Genomic DNA, 17,275 nt, shown 5'->3' with positions numbered 1-17,275 from the left:
AGAGTTACCTCTGCTTCAGAGGATATGGTCATTAGTTACCAGCTTCAGAAATTTCAGCCCAAATAAATGTTTCACAGAGTTCAAGTAACAGACACATCTCAACATCAACTGTTCAGAGGAGATTACGTGAATCAGACCTTCATGTGCAAATTGCTGCAAAGAAACCACTATACCAAAGGACACATATTAATAAGAAGAGACTTGCTTGGGCCAAGAAACACAAGCAATGGACATTAGACCGGTAGAAATCTGTCCTTTAGTCTGATGATTCCAAATTTTAGATTTTTGGTTCCAACCTCTGTGTCTTTGTGAGGCGAAGAGTAGGTGAACGGATTAATACAAACTTTGAGAAATAACGAGGAGCAACCACAATGTGTTTTGTGCGGGGAAGTACTTAGTAATGAGCCTCTCAAAACGGAACAAATTAAAATGACATGTCCTAACCAAACATCCACAGTATGGTGGTAAACCCAGAGAGTTCTTTCAGAACTCTGAGAAAGCAGAATGCTTCAGGAAGCAGTGCTTCGACAGTGGAAGAGTAAGTCAGCTAGCAAGGCATTGTTGTCATTTTATAACATAAGCAGAAATAAGGGAGTACTATTCAATTTAAGGGGATTTATTGGCATGGGAAACGTATGTTTACATTGCCAAAGCAAGTGAAATATATAATAAACATAAGTGAAATAAACAAAAAATGAACAGTTAACATTACAGTTCCAAAAGAATAAAGACATTTGAAATGTTATGTTATGTGTCATACAGTGTTGTAACGATGTGCAAATAGTTAAACTACAAAAGGGAAAATAAATAAACATAAATATGGGTTGTATTTACAATTGTTTGTTCTTCACTGGTTGCCCTTTTCTTGTGGCAACAGGTCACAAATATTGCTGCTGTGATTGCACAATGTGGTATTTCACCCAAAAGATATGGGAGTTGATAAAAAATAGGATTTTTTTTTTCAAATTCTTTGTGGATCTGTGTAATCTGAGGGAAATATGTGTCTCTAATATGGTCATACATTGGGCAGGAGGTTAGGAAGTGCAGCTATGTTTCCACCTCATTTTGTGGGCAGTGTGCAGATAGCCTGTCTTCTCTTGAGAGCCAGGTCTGCCTTCGGCGGCCTTTCTCAACAGCAAGGCTATGCTCACTGAGTCTGTACATAGTCGAGGCTTTCCTTATTTTTTTTGTCAGTCATAGTGGTCAGGTATTTTGCCACTGTGAACTCTCTGCTTAAGGCCAAATACCATTCTAGTTTGCTCTGTTTAGTGTTAATTCTTACTATCTCTTGTAGTAGTCGATGTGAGTTTCTCTTTCAAACAATCCCCTTGTACACAGCTAATAGCCAGCTAGCTAACGTTAGCCAAAGCAAGCTAGCTAGCTACTGATAGTGCAACCATAAGTAACAGTACATATGAAGATGAAACATGATCAGGTCTACTGTGCATCTTGCTGTATAAATTATTGTTGAACTGTTGCTGTTAATTAAAATACAAGTAATATGTTTTATTCTGAACTGGAATAAACTGATTGAAGCGAGATGCTTTTTGAGGCAAACACTCACACAGTTCTGGGTTGCTCATCTACAGCAGGAAGCTGTCTCCTGCCTGTCTGAGAAAGCAGTAGATGTTCTGATCCAGTTTGGCACCACATACCTATGTGAGTTAGGGTTCTCAACTCTGGCATACTTAAAAAAAAACAAGTACAGACACAAACTCAATGCTGAGCATGACTTCAGGATTGCACTGTCAAAAACTGAGCCCAGAATAGACCTGCTTGTTGAACATTTCAACCGGTCACACACCTCTCATTAGGACTGTGTGCATGTATGTGTTTTCTGGTCTACATCTGTGTTAGACGATCAATCAGTTTATTCCAGTTCAGTTCAAAATTGTTTATTGTATTTTAACAGCAACAATTCCAACCTAGACAGATATGTGTGTTTTTAATGGGGAAAAATAAATATGAATAGGGTATTTCATTTAATTGTTATTTGTCTATATTGCATTTGTTTGAGGTATAAGGGCAATGAAATGTACCCAGGAAAACACAGAATTTCTCATTCGGGTCCCAGGATGAAAAGGTTTAAGAACCCCTGGTCTACAATATAAAATATATTTTGATTTGTTTACCACTTTTTTGGTTACTACATGATTCCATATGTGTTATTTCATAGTTTTGATGTCTTCACTATTATTCTACAATGTAGAAAATAGTAAAAATGTCACACCCTGACCTTAGAGCATTTTAATGTCTCTATTTGGTTTGGTCAGGGTGTGATTTGGGGTGGGCGTTCCATGTTTTTGTTTTTCTATGATTTTGTATTTTTATGTTTTGGCCTGGTATGGTTCTCAATCAGGGACAGCTGTCTATCGTTGTCTCTGATTGGGAACCATACTTAGGTAGCCCTTTTCCCTCCTTTCTGTGTGGGAGGTTGTCTTTGTTTGTAGCACTTAAGCGTCATGGTCGTTTTGTATGTTGTTTTTTGTTTGTTGGCGTCATCTGAAATAGGAATATGTATGCTCACCACGCTGCGCTTTGGTCCTCCTCATTCAACGGCCGTGACAAAAAAGAAAGAAAAACCCTTGAATGAGTAGGTGTGTCGACACTTTTGACTGGTTCTGTACATGAATCCTAATTCCTGTGTATACACAGAGATAACCCACTGGGCACAGACGCCATTTCGATGTCTAGTTTTAATTTACATTTGGTTTAGTTGTCAACTAACGTGAATTCAATGTGAAATCAACCAAAAAATTGCTCCATGTTATTAGATTTAGGTCCAAAGTTGGGTAAAAAAAGACAAATCCCCTATGTTGATGTTTTGCAAATCCAATCAGTTTTCCACGTTGATTCAACATCACATTGAAGAAAAAATACGACTTGCAAACAACTTTGTTTCAACCCGTTTTTGCCCAGTGGGAAGGGTTGTCCTGGAACAATTTAGCCTGACCATCCTTTTGGAATCATGGCCACAGTGTCCAGAAAGGCCAGTTTACTCACTTTAATTGCAGAAGTCTTTCTGTGAAAACCCAGTAGGGTCAAAAGGACAACAGAGTCACTTGATTTGAAGCTAAAAAAGTCACAGCTGCATTCAAAACCCCCACAAAGGATCAATTGGGCTGTGCTCTGTTGGAGAGCACATAACTACGTAGTGTTGCAAGGATGAGTTTGTGTCTGTTTTGCTTGAGGGTGCATGTGATTAGGTGCCTTTAAGGAAAAATGGATGTGGCTGTGTGTGTTGTGAAGATAAGTGAGAAGTGAAACTGATCATTCAACTCACGTGATTTCGATCACAAATTCCCTGTATCTTCTGTGCGCTAATGTCCTGATGCTTTCAAGCAATTCTCTCAGACTACTTCATGTGTTGTTTCTGTTCATGTGATGGTCACAGAGTACATGTGATCACTATACCCCTGAGCCACACACACAGTGCTTATTCCTTACTGCCCAGTGCAGTTAGAACAAAAGCAGGAGATTGTATGTTCTGTAGGGAGATCAAATGTCCCCTTTCTGCTGACCCAAGGGTCACACACGCATCTTTCATTAGTTCTTCATCCAGACGGCTTGTCATCTCCTTACATTAACTTTGGGGTTTCAGTTATCAATAGATATGACAGGGTCAATGCAAGATACGTGTTTTGTGGTCAAAATATTCATTCGGTTTACTAAGCAATGAGGGAACTTAATTCCATCTTTCACAGGGTAAGTGCAACATGACTAGTCTATCATTTCCATACATTTCAGGGACAAGTTGCAACCAATGGGATGTGTTACCTCCACAGTGTGAGGCCAGGATAAACATGCACACGTTGACCTCATTTAACACAGGGCAGCCTGCAGTCTCATTTCCTGTGACTCTGCCCAAGCAATGAACAAGGAGTCAGGAAAATACACAACTTGACCCAGATATCTTTAATAAATGTATTAAAATGTTAGTCAGAATATGTCTGTAGGTTACCGTAACTCAAGGCAAATATCAAACGGGGCAAGGAATTTGTGCTACTTTCCAACATTATTCCAACCCATCCCAAACTTTTCTCAGGCAACTATAGTAGCTTTGTTCATGGGTCTGGACACATTGGTCTGCATTAGACATGGACTCTGTGAGGATATTGATGTAGTCATGTATCCATCAGCTGTGACCACTGTGAGAAGTACTGTATCTCCTCAATCGCTATTCCAATATGATATGCTGTCTAGTTCTGGTAGACCACCCCATGTTATGTAAGGTCCTGGTGCATCACTTCCTACTAAGTCCTGGACATGTGCACCTCTTTGAGTCATCTGGTCCAGAGGAATCGACTCCTCTGGTGTTTGGTCGGACGGGACCTCCTTGTGTGTGGAGGTGACGAAGTCCTACTTCTTCATCCTCTCCTGATGTACATGGTCCCGATATATCCCCTTCTTGGGTGTATGATATTGTTGCATCTGTTTCATCCAGAGCTGCTCCATTTTGTAGGTGTATGTGGTCTATGTTCAGTGGATCCTGTTCCATCCAGACCTGCTCCATTTTGTTGGTGTATGTGGTCTATGTTCAACGGATCCTGTTTCATCCAGACCTGCTCCATTTTGTTGGTGTATGTGGTCTATGTTCAGCGGATCCTGTTTCATCCAGACCTGCTCCATTTTGTTGGTGTATGTGGTCTATGTTCAGCGGATCCTGTTTAATCCCGACCTGCTCCATTTTGGTGGTGTATGTGTTCTATGTTCAGCGGATCCTGTTTCATTCAGACCTGCTCCATTTTGTTGGTGTATGTGGTCTATGTTCAGCGGATCCTGTTTCATCCAGACCTGCTCCATTTGGTTGGTGTATGTGGTCTATGTTCAGCGGATCCTGTTTCATCCAGACCTGCTCCATTTTGTTGGTGTATGTGGTCTATGTTCAGCGGATCCTATTTCATCCAGACCTGCTCCATTTTGTTGGCGTAAAGTTGATCCAATCATAATTATTGCTGTATCTACACCACAACAATACAGCGTTTTAGAACAGCAAGTCATCCTCCTCAAGAACGGTTTAAAACGTGTTACTGTTCTGACCCTCTAGTCTTCGGTTACCTGCATGTGAGGGTCTTTATTAGAGGCAACGGTCGCCCGTCTTTACAATTGTCCATCATTTGCTATCCCACTGGAAAGATAGCTGAAAGTACAATCAGGTGTCACGTTATTTTTAGAGGTCTGTAGTCGCTTACCTCTGTGTCTTTAGAAACTGTGAAGCCAAAAGAAGGCTACAAAGGCTGCTGTACCCCACAATGACCTCACTGTTGTGCTCATCCTCCACTGTGAAACACTGAAGAAACAGATTGTGTTTCTTCTATCTGCTTGTCTTTGGTTGTTTGTAGCGATGTATATGAATAGTGTAGAAAACCTATATATTTAACGAGTATGCTACCTACCTATTGGAGTAACTGTAATGTTGACCTGGGTCTGGACCACGTATCTGCTCTGAAAGCCTGAGAATATGCAGTTGTAGGTTCCTGATTCTCTGGGTTGCGAAGAAGGAGGGATCCGTTGCCCATCAGAACCTGGTCCTGCTCCAGTCTAGCCCGGTCCTCCCAGAGGTTGGAAGTCCGACTGGTTCTGCTGTCGTAGTTTAGGATGACTGTGGGCTCATTAGTCCTGGTGAAGGTCCATGTGAGGGAGAAGTTCTGGAGGTTCTGTGGAGCCATGCAAGGAATGGACAGCTCTTGACTGTCCAATCAATTTCTCTGCAAGTTTAAACATCACAAATCCTGTGTCAATGATACCTCTCTCCTTTGTCAACAACCTTCATGACCCCTAAAAAGCACAATATTTAACCATAAGTACCACACTTTTATGAGGCACATATTTAAAGTGCCTTTAAATGTCACTATATCTCTGGACAGGTTGAAGGTTTTCTCTAAAGACACTAAATAGACTGACCAATAATTCCTAGTTCCTGTTCCAAGGAGCATATCAAATACAAGCGTAGTCAGTTCTTGGTAAAATGCCTTTTCAGGCTAAATCTAGGAGAGAACAACTTGCTCACAGTGAATTTTCGTGAGACTTGGTTTTATAAGCATAATACTGCATTCCAAGGATGTTGATCCATACCTTGCTGCCTCATAGAGACTGTCCACACCTGGGCCTTGTCTGTAGAGATGACAGAACAGAAGTAGGTGTGGTCAGATACATGACCCACGATCCTTACTGCGCTCTCCACTGTGTTTAGACCTTTGGAGTCTGGGGTTTGCTGGTGGAGTTTTGTGTTTCTGGGGCAGACACTGGGTCTGTTGTCCATGCCACCTGAGGGACAGGATAGACGTTCTGAGATGAACAGGAGACGACCTCCCAAGTCATCTCTATTCTCACTGACTGGATGAGAGCTGCAAAATAGAAATAAAGTGTTATTGATAGTGTTGAATAAAGTATGAACCATGAGTGTTTTTTAAATTTTTTACATTGATAACATTAGTTCACTAGCCCTCTAGAGTTTCCATGGCCAATCATGGCATATTATTGTAAATCAGTAATGTTTTTTGTTTTATCGAGTGGATGCTTGCATTGTTAGTCTGACAACTTCGGCTTTCATGGAAATATGACCACGGTCCCTGTGGAAACATTGTGTGCCCTGTAAACTACTGCCGGCAGGGCCCAGTTAAGTGTTACAGTGGAAAAAGAGTGTTTTATTCCACTCTGCAGTCACGACCATGAGGGTAGAATAATTAATTATGGAACACTAACAAACACTGTCCCACAAAACTCTGTAATGTTCAATACTAGGCTCAAGCTTTTATTAAACTCTATAGATCATCACACTCCGCTTGGCTCTCCTAAAGAGGTTTGAAGAACAAATGTTACAAAACAAATAAACAGACAAATTTAACATAGGGATATTGGAACAGATGTAGACATGGCTTACAAAGCCTGCCCACTGTGAAAGAACAGGTTGAATCAACGTTGTTTCCACGTCAATTCAACCCCAAAATTGTCATGTGATATTGAAAAAAGTAATAAACTTTTAACCTAAATCCAATGACAAGGTGATATTTTTTTTGTTGATTTCACCTTGAAATTGTGTTAGTTGTCAACTCAACCAAATGTAAATCAAAACGGTGCCCAGTGGGTGCCAGCTTTTTAATGCTTTACACGTCTGGAGAGAATTTGAAATGTGGAATCATACCGAAGGCAGAAAGAAGGTGGTGAACTGTCTATTGAGAAATGCTGCATGAACGAGGAATAAACTAGGAGTAGTTATGGACAGGGATCTGCTGTTTGTACCAGTGGATGACTACAGCACCGGTGGGTTTAAACAGGGCAGCATGCAGTCCTCATGGAATAGACAGGTCACAAAGGCCTCTGAAAAGCAATGTTTGAAAATTCGAGCCTCCAATCACTTGTGTACGTATCGGATCAAGGGGAATACCACATAATGATGAAGTGAATGCAAATGTATTAAAAATAAAAAAGTATTCAGACCCTTTGCTATGAAACTTGAAATTGAGCTCATCCTGTTTCCATCTGTGGGAAAATAAATTTATTGGACATGATTTGGAAAGGCATACACATGTCTATATATGGTCCCACAGTTGACAGTGCATGTCAAGGCAAAAACCAAGCCATGAGGTCAATGGAATTGTACGGAGAGCTCCGAGACAGGATTGTGTCGAGGCACAGAACTGGTGAAGGGTAACAAAAAATGTCTGTAGCTTTGAAGGTCCAAGAACACAGTGGCCTCCAACATTCTTAAATGGAAGAAGTTTGGAACCACCAAGACTCTTCCTAGAGCTGGCCGCCTAACCAAACTCAGCAATCGGGGGAGAAGGGCCTTGGTCCTTAAAACACAATGTATACGAAATGCTTCAGTCTGGTTTTAGACCCCATCATAGCACTGAGACTGCACTCGTGAAGGTGGTAAATGGCACTCGTGAAGGTTTTAATGGCATCAGACCGAGGCTCTGCATCTGTCCTCGTGTTCCTAAACCTTAGTGCTGCTTTTGATACCATTGATCACCACATTCCTTTGGAGAGATTGGAAACCCAAATTGGTCTACACAGACAAGTTCTGGCCTGGTTTAGATCTTATCTGTCGGAAAGATATCAGTTTGTCTCTGTGAATGGTTTGTCCTCTGACAAATCAACTGTAAATTTCAGTGTTCCTCAAGGTTCCGTTTTAGGACCACTATTGTTTTCACTATATATTTTACCTCTTGGGGATGTCATTCGAAAACATAATGTTAACTTTCACTGCTATCCGGATGACACACAGATGTATATTTCAATGAAATACGGTGAAGCCCCAAAATTGCCCTCGCTAGAAGCATGTGTTTCAGACATAAGGAAGTGGATGGCTGCAAACCTTCTACTTTTAAACTCAGACAAAACAGAGATGCTTGTTCTGGGTCCCAAGAAACAAAGAGATCTTCTGTTGAATCTGACAATTAATCTTAATGGTTGTACAGTCGTCTCAAATAAAACTGTGAAGGACCTCGCCGTTACTCTGGACCCTGATCTCTCTTTTGAAGAACATATCAAGACTGTTTCAAGGACAGCTTTTTTCCTTCTATGTAACATTGCAAAAATCAAACTTTCTGTCCAAAAATGATGCAGAAAAATGAATCCATGCTTTTGTCACTTCTAGTTTAGACTACTGCAATGCTCTACTTTCCGGCTACCCGGATAAAGCACTAAATAAACTTCAGTTAGTGCTAAATACAGCTGCTAGAATCCTGACTAGAACCAAAAAATGTGATCATATTACTCCCGTGCTAGCCTCCCTACACTGGCTTCCTGTCAAGGCAAGGGCTGATTTCAAGGTTTTACTGCTAACCTACAAAGCATTACATGGGCTTGCTCCTACCTATCTCTCTGATTTGGTCCTGCCGTACATACCTACACGTACGCTACGGTCACAAGACGCAGGCCCTAGAATTTGTCCCTAGAATTTCTAAGCAAACAGCTGGAGGCAGGGCTTTCTCCTATAGAGCTCCATTTTTATGGAATGGTCTGCCTACCCATGTGAGAGACGCAAACTCGGTCTCAACCTTTAAGTCTTTACTGAAGACTAATCTCTTCAGTGGGTCATATGATTGAGTGTAGTCTGGCCCAGGAGTGTGAAGGTGAACGGAAAGGCTCTGGAGCAACGAACCACCCTTGCTGTCACTGCCTGGCCGGTTCCCCTCTTTCCACTAGGATTCTCTGCATCTAACCCTATTCCAGGGGCCGAGTCACTGGCTTACTAGGGCTCTTTCATACCGTCCCTAGGAGGGGTGCGTCACTTGAGTGGGTTGAGTCACTGATGTGATCTTCCTGTCTGGGTTGGCACCCCCCCTTGGGTTGTGCCGTGGCGGAGATCTTTGTGGGCTATACTCTGCCTTGGCTCAGGATGGTAAGTTGGTGGTTGAAGATATCCCTCTAGTGGTGTGGGGGCTGTGCTTTGGCAAAGTGGGTGGGGTTATATCCTTCCTGTTTGGCCCTGTCCGGGGGTGTCATCGTATGGGGCCACAGTGTCTCCTGACCCCTCCTGTCTCAGCCTCCAGTATTTATGCTGGAGTAGTTTGTGTCGGGGGGCTAGGGTCAGTTTGTTATATCTGGAGTACTTATCCTGTCCTATCCGGTGTCCTGTGTGAATTTAAGTATGCTCTCTCTAATTCTCTCTTTCTTTCTCTCTTTCGGAGGACCTGAGCCCTAGGACCATGCCTCAGGACTACCTGACATGATGACTCCTTGCTGTCCCCAGTCCACCTGGCTGTGCTGCTGCTCCAGTTTCAACTGTTCTGCCTGTGATTATTATTATTTGACCATGCTGGTCATTTATGAACATTTGAACATCTTGGCCTTGTTCTGTTATAATCTCCACCCGGCACAGCCAGAAGAGGACTGGCCACCACACATAGCCTGGTTCCTCTCTAGGTTTCTTCCTAGGTTTTGGCCTTTCTAGGGAGTTTTTCCCAGCCACCGTGCTTCTACACCTGCATTGCTTGCTGTTTGGGGTTTTAGGCTGGGTTTCTGTACAGCACTTTGAGATATCTGCTGATGTACGAATGGCTATTATATAAATAGATTTGATTTGGTCAGGGAGGTGACCAAGAACCCGATGGTCACTCTGACAGGGCTCCAGAGTTCCTCTGTGGAGATCCTTTGAGAAGGACAACCATTTCTGCAGCACTCCAGCAATCAGGCCTTTATGGTAGAGTGGACAGGCGGAACCCACTCCTCAGTAAAAGGCACATGACAGCCTGCTTGGAGTTTGCCAAAAGGTACCTAAAAGACTCTCAGACCATGAGAAACAAGTTTCTCTTGTCTGATGAAACCAATATTTAACTCCTTGGCCTGAATGCCAAGCATCATGTCTGGAGGAAACATGGCACCATCCCTACAGTGAAGCATGGTGGTGGCAGCCTCATGCTGTTGGGAGGTTTCTCAGTGGCAGGGACTGGGAGACTAGTCAGTATCGAGGGAAAGATGAACAGAGGAAAGTACAGAGAGATCTTTGATGAAAACCTGCTCCAGAGTGCTCGGGACCTCAGACTGGGGCGAAGGTTCACAGGACAACGACCCAAAGCAAACAGCCAAGAAAATGCAGGAGTGGCTTCGGGACAAGTCTCTGAATGTCATCGAGTGGCCCAGCCAGAACCCAGACTTGAACACAGTCGAAAATCTCTGGAGAGACCTGTAAATAGCTGTGCAGTGACGCTCCTAAGCCAACCTGACAGAGCCTGAGAGGATCTGCAGAGAAAATGGGAGAAACTCCCCAAATACAAGTGTGCCAAACTTGTAGCATCATATCCAAGAAGACTCAAGGCTGTAATCGCTGCCAAAGGTGCTTCAACCAAGTACTGAGTAAAGGGTCTCAATACTTACAGCACCAGTCAAAAGTTTGGACACACCTTCTCATTCAAGGGGTTTTCTTTATTATTTCTACATTGTAGAATAATAGTGAAGACATCAAAACTAGGAAATAACACATGGAATAATGTAGTAGCCAAAAAAGTGTTATACAAATCCAAATATATTTTAGATTTTAGATTCTTCAAAGTAGCCACCCTTTGCCTTGATGACAGCTTTGCACACTCTTGACATTCTCTCAACCATTTTCATGAGGAATGCTTTTCCAACATGCTTGAAGGAGTTCCCACATATGCTGAGCAGTTGTTGGCTGCTTTTCCTTCACTCTGCGGTCCAACTCATCCCAAACCATCACAATTGGGTTGAGGGTGGGTGATTGTGGAGGCCAGGTCATCTGATGTAGCACTCCATCACTCTCATTCTTGGTCAAATAGCCCTTGCACAGCCTGGAGGTGTGTTGGGTCATTGTCCTGTTGAAAAACAAATGATAGTCCCACTAAGCGCAAACCAGATGGGATGGCGCATCACTGCAGAATGTTGTGGTAGCCATGCTGGTTAAGTGTGCCTTGAATTCTAAATAAATCACCGACAGTGTCACCAGCAAAGCACCCCCACACCATCACACCTCCTCCTCCATGCTTCATGGTGGAAACCATACATGCGGAGATCATCCGTTCACCTACTCTGCTTCTCACAAAGACACGCGGTTGGAACCAAAAATGTCCCATTTGGACTCATCAGACCAAAAGTCAGATTTCCACCGGTAAGTCTCTTCTTATTGGTGTCCTTTGGTAGTGGTTTCTTTTCAGCAATTCGACCATGAAGGCCTAATTCACGCAGTCTCCTCTGAGCAGTTGATGTTGAGATGTGTCTGTTACTTTAACTCTGTGAAGCATTCATTTGGGTTGCAATCTGGGGTGCAGTTAACTCTAATGAACTTAGCCTTTGCAGCAGCAGGTGTAACTCTGGGTCTTCCTTTCCTGTGATGGTCCTCAATGAGAGCCAGTTTCATCATAGCGCATTGCGACTGCAAAGTTCTTGAAATGTTTCTTATTGACTTATCTTCATGTTTTAAAGTAATGATGGACTGTTGTTTTTCTTTGCTTATTTGAGCTGTTCTTGCCATAGCCTAATTTGGTAAAAGACCAAGTCCATACTATCTTCTGTATACCAGCCCTACCTTGTCACAACACAACTGATTGGCTCAAACGCATTGAGGAAAGAAATTCCACAAATGAACTTTTAACAAGGCACACCTGTTAATTGGATTAGTAGCTCCAGGTGACTACCTCATGAAGCTGGTTGAGACAATGTCAAGAGTGTGCAAAGCTGTCAAGGCAAATGGTGGCTGCATTGAAGAATTTCAAATTTAAAATATATTTTGATTTATTCACCACTTTTTTGGTTATTACATGATTCCATATGTGTTATTTCATAGTTGTGATGTCTTCAATATTATTCTACAATGTAGAAAGTAGTAAAAATAAAGAAAAACCCTGGAATGAGTAGGTGTGTCCAAACTTTTGACTGGTACTGTATGTAAATCTAATATTTCAGTTTTTTATTTGTAATGCGTTTGCAAAAAAATGTCTAAAAACATGTTTTTGCTTTGTGGTATTATGTAGTATTGTGTGTAGACTGAAGATGGAAAAAAAACTATTTAATCAATTTTAGAATAAGATGTAACGTAATAAAATGGCAAAAAAGTAAAGGGGTCTGAAAACTTTCTGTATGCACTGTGTTACATCTTCAGTTGATCTCTTTTTCCTTATTGAAATCAATGGCCAACAGCAAATCCCCATAGAGGTTTTCCTCCCACACAATAATAAGACTGTTGTGCACAAATATGAAGAAAAAAAAACATTTTCGATGTCATCTGATTGAGACTATGTACAATAAAAGTACGAGCCAACATATTGGCATTGATATTTAATCTGCTGATGTTCAATGAAACAGTTTATTAAAGTTATTCATGAATAAATGCAGTTCCTTTCCTGCCATTACCTGAGACATTATTCCCAAAGAAATGTCTCTTATCTTTGCTTTGGAAAGTTTCACTGCAGTTCTATCCACTCAACACTATGTACTGGACACTAAAATAAGACACCAATACTTGTACATAAATTATTTTATGGGCATTCAAACTTTTTCCTGATAGAGATGTCGCCTATAATGTCCCAATAGAATACAATGAATCATGATTTGAACTGCTATTATAGCATTTTGTGTCGATATGGATCATTCAAACGTTTTATGTAAAGAGATTCACAGGGCCCCAGTAACGATACCTACTGTGATAAGGTGCATCTAGGTGGTAGGTGTAGGAGTCAGGCGCAGGAGAGCAGGGATGTCTGAGAAGCGTGTTTTAACCAGACAGTCCACCAACACAGGAATGGCACAATCGAAAAGGACAACGCCCTCGTTAACAGAGAACCCGTACAAAACTCACGGAGGAACAAACAAAGTTCCGACACTTGTACACTTTACGTAACCGTGAAAACAAATAACGGTAAATCCAACCGAACAAACTTAGGCAGGCAACAGGTTACAATTATACACACAGAAATTAACGCAAATGAAACCAGGTGTGAAAATGAACCAAAGACAAAACAAACAGAAAAGGAAAAAGGGATCGTTGATAGCGAGTAAACCGGCGACACCGACCGCTGAGCCCGCCCGAACAGGGAAAGGAGCCACCTTCGGTAGAAGTCGTGACACCTACTTATTTTATTTTATTGTATTTAACCTTTATTTAACTAGGCAACTCATTTAAGAACAAATTCTTATTTACAATGACGGCCTACCAAAAGGCAGGGGACAGCTTGGCAATGGCTCTTCCCTGAAATATATCCATAGAGTTTGTTCCGCTTACAAACAGAGAGATAGAGAGAGAAGCGGTTTAGTCATACTGTACCTTTAGAGTCAGTCATAGACAATATCCTCAGAAAGTTCAGGAACACAGTGGCAGGTCCATGTGTCAGTGCCATCTTAGAGAGTCTGTTTCCAGATCTTGAATCCATGTCTCATTGGCTCTTGCTTTGATAAAACAAGGTCTTATTAACCAAGCGAGTAAAACTTTAACCCGCCTACCCTTGAATGGACATGATGTGTACACCACAGTGGTTGCACACATAATTACATAAAATAAAACTGCTTTTCAAGAGAGATAGCAGAACATGTAACCTCAAATTGTTTAAAATATAAAGGACAACGTGCCTTTGGGAGTGTGTTTGCATGTGTGCGTGCATGCTTGTGTGTGTGTTATGTTTGAGAGTGCTCCGGAGTATGCACTTTGTGCAACCATTCAAGCTGTTGTTCCATTAACCTGTGCACACTGTAAAAGGTGGGACTGCACTGTTGTTAATCTCAAGTGCGTTTAATGATTGGAATGACCAAAAATTACATTTTGGTTCGTCCAGCCTATTCTATTCAATTTGTCTGAAATCAAATAACAAAAAATCGTCATACAGTATCAATGTAATTTTTTCCATTGAATGAAAGATTCTCAATTTCTTTCAGCACCTCATGCGCATGCGCATTGAATAGTGGTGAGGACAATGTAGCAGAGGCAGCTTATCAGAAGAGTTGGAGGTGTGGCTTATTGGGGGCGTGGCTTTTTGCCCAGCAGTGAGTGTAAATGTCATTCCAGTTATTGTGGTCTACTCTATTTATTAGCAAAACATAAGCACTGCCAGCAGCTGTAATGACAAGTGGTGACCTGTCATTCAGGGCAGCTGTTGAGCTCACCTGTTTAGCAAAAAATACAGTTGTTGTTTCCTGTTTTGCATGTTATTTTGGCATTAATACGTGTCACATATCAGTTTTCTAACAATGTAAAACAAATCATTGAGTTAATAAAGCCACATACAAACATGGTCTCTACTTTGCTTTCTTGAGTAAGTCAACTCCAAAATGCAGGTGTTTCAGCCTAGCTCAGTGCTTTCTGTGGTGATGCGGCAGCCATCAGAAAAAACAGAGCGTAGGGGTTGGTAATGTTCTCTTGATGTGCCGTGATTGGCTCAGTGTTCTGTCACTCATGGGGACACTACGTTGCCTCAAAATCTACAGGGAGAGCCAGAAAGTTCAAGCCCCTTTGGTGCTGCCATAGATTTACATTGGAAATGTCCTTCCAAGAAGGCTCAAGGTCATTGGCCACATGTAAAATGACGTAAAATCACATTATATCACAAAACTTTGATTGGACTGATCATGTCAACATCATACTTTCAAAATCTTAGTTAGGAAGCAGTCATCATCATGAATACATTTTTTATTAGATTTTTTATTTAACCTTTATTTAACTAGGCAGGTCAGTTAAGAACAAATCCTTATTTAATCAAGTCAACAATCTACTGGCAAATCATTTTCAAACCTTGTCATATGAAGAGAAATTATAGATAAAACGTATCGGTGCTCATCGGCCTTTGGACATAAACATTACACAACAAGTTGGAAATCACAAATTCAACAACGAGTGGTTTGGAAGGAATCAGTGGCTAACTGCAAGCATCGCAAAGCAATCACTAGCCTGCTACAGTTTTCGTTGGAGAGGGTGTGTGGTCCAAGTCTGGGTTTAAGAGTCTTTTTTAAATGATAAACATTCGCATGTAAACACCATGGGCCAGAAAATGTTGAATACATTGGCCATGCTGTCAATCCAGCATGACTTCTGCTAAGTTCCAAACAACTGGAAACTCCAAACTGGGAAATCTCAGACTTCAGTGAGGTCAAGACAACTGGTCATCTGTCGGGCCTCTTTCTAGAGCTCTGACCTGAAGATCACTGTCGTCATGATTCAACTTTGTTTTTTTCCGAGTTCCCAGTTGTCTTGAAAGCACCACAAATCCAGAGAATGCCAAACTTTGATGACAAAGTTTGATGACAAAATTTGCCCGCAAGAAGGACTGCTGTGCCATCTTCCTGTTCAAGTGAGCACAAAATGTGTTATTGCATGCTGCTGCATAAATGATGTAATATGCCAGGGAGATATGCATACTGTAGCTAAGAAAGTATTACTAAGTATGTATTGTGTAGTAAGCTGTTAGTAGCCCATTTTCCTCACTCTAATAATTTGGTCCCTTTCTCCCTCATAACTTAGCCTACTGTTCTGTCTTGGTGGTGCACATGTAGTCTATAGCCTGTTTTAGAGAAATGTTGTCATTGAATATTGTAAGAGCTTTCAATTTCTGCTTATATGTCCCCTTTATTTATCCTACGGTTCTGACTTGGTGTACAGGCAGAATACTATAAGAACGGCTCATGTTCTGAATTTTGTCACTGTACATTTCAAAAGAGCTGAACAAAGTTATATTGACTACGTCCATCTTAGCTCGCTGTTTAATGTCTTAATCGAAATTACGGATTGCCTCTTATCCACTCATCTTTCCCTTATGCCATAGTTTGTACATCTCAATTATCAGTAGAAACCACATTTGTTTATGCAAATCAGTCATATCAGCTATGTTTTAAAAAAAAGGCAGTAAATGAGGCTGAATGAACTGTTTCACTGCCAGACAAGGCTCTGCTGATAGCCAGGTGTAGCGGTGGTAAGGATTCACTCCATTGTGCTGGAAAGAAAGCTCTGCTGTTGGGAAAGTTTATTTAGCGCTATCAGTTTGTGGGCAACGTTTGTGACCGTTATAGTGCAATTCATGTTTTGTATAGGGTTGCTTTATGTTGTGGCTTTGCTGGCATACAAAAAATAAATAAATAATGCATTTGCCCCACTGAGATTTACATGCTAAAATCACCACTGGTAACGCATGTGACATTAGAGTCAGATAAGGTTTCTGTATTAAGGCAGCAATGCTTAGTTATGATATTGTGATTACAAAATGTGAAAGTCTTCTTTAAAGAATATGTTTGAAAACATTATTTTAAGATATTGAACAAAATGTTATTTCTTAATTTACAGGGAATTGATTCAATTGCTTGTAACCCAGTTGAAGAAATCTGGATCGGTAATTCCTAAGTAAAAAGTGACCTGGAACAAGATTAAAGAACGGGTTGTATTTACATGAAATAGTTGTTTGTATTTGTTATTTATTAATTAAATAGGTTACAACTTGAAATATTAATAAGCAAACATAACAGTTGACATTGAATCATATATTTGTTTTTGTTTTATAGAGAAAACCTAACTCATTTTCTTGTAACCAGTTGAACCATTTTTTTTTTGTTAGGTTGACCTAAGGTGTCCTTTTCTACAGTGCACCTCCCAAACCACTGTCTGCTTCAGTACACATTACACACTACTCCATTAAACCAGGCTACAGTAATTGAGTTCACAGACCAATCAACCATGCAGCGTGTGCCATAAAAACTGCCTGAGAGTAAGTGTGTGTCTGGCCTTTGTTTACCTTTTAAAAAAGGTTACTGGCATTTAACCTCTTTCCCAAATTGTGAATTCCTCCATGTGAAATCACACCACATAAGGCAAAGTACAAAAATATATTATTTATTTGCA

General features: G+C 41.1%; 1 pseudogene; it reads right to left on the bottom strand.

Annotated features, from left to right (window-relative positions):
• Nucleotides 1-2,517: 2,517 nt before the first annotated feature.
• LOC110534062 lies at nucleotides 2,518-13,857 on the bottom strand (annotated as a pseudogene).
• Nucleotides 13,858-17,275: the final 3,418 nt, after the last annotated feature.

Source organism: Oncorhynchus mykiss, chromosome 10, assembly GCF_013265735.2.
Source record: "Oncorhynchus mykiss isolate Arlee chromosome 10, USDA_OmykA_1.1, whole genome shotgun sequence".
NCBI lineage: Eukaryota > Metazoa > Chordata > Actinopteri > Salmoniformes > Salmonidae > Oncorhynchus > Oncorhynchus mykiss.
This window is presented reverse-complemented; position numbering and strand designations above follow the sequence as displayed.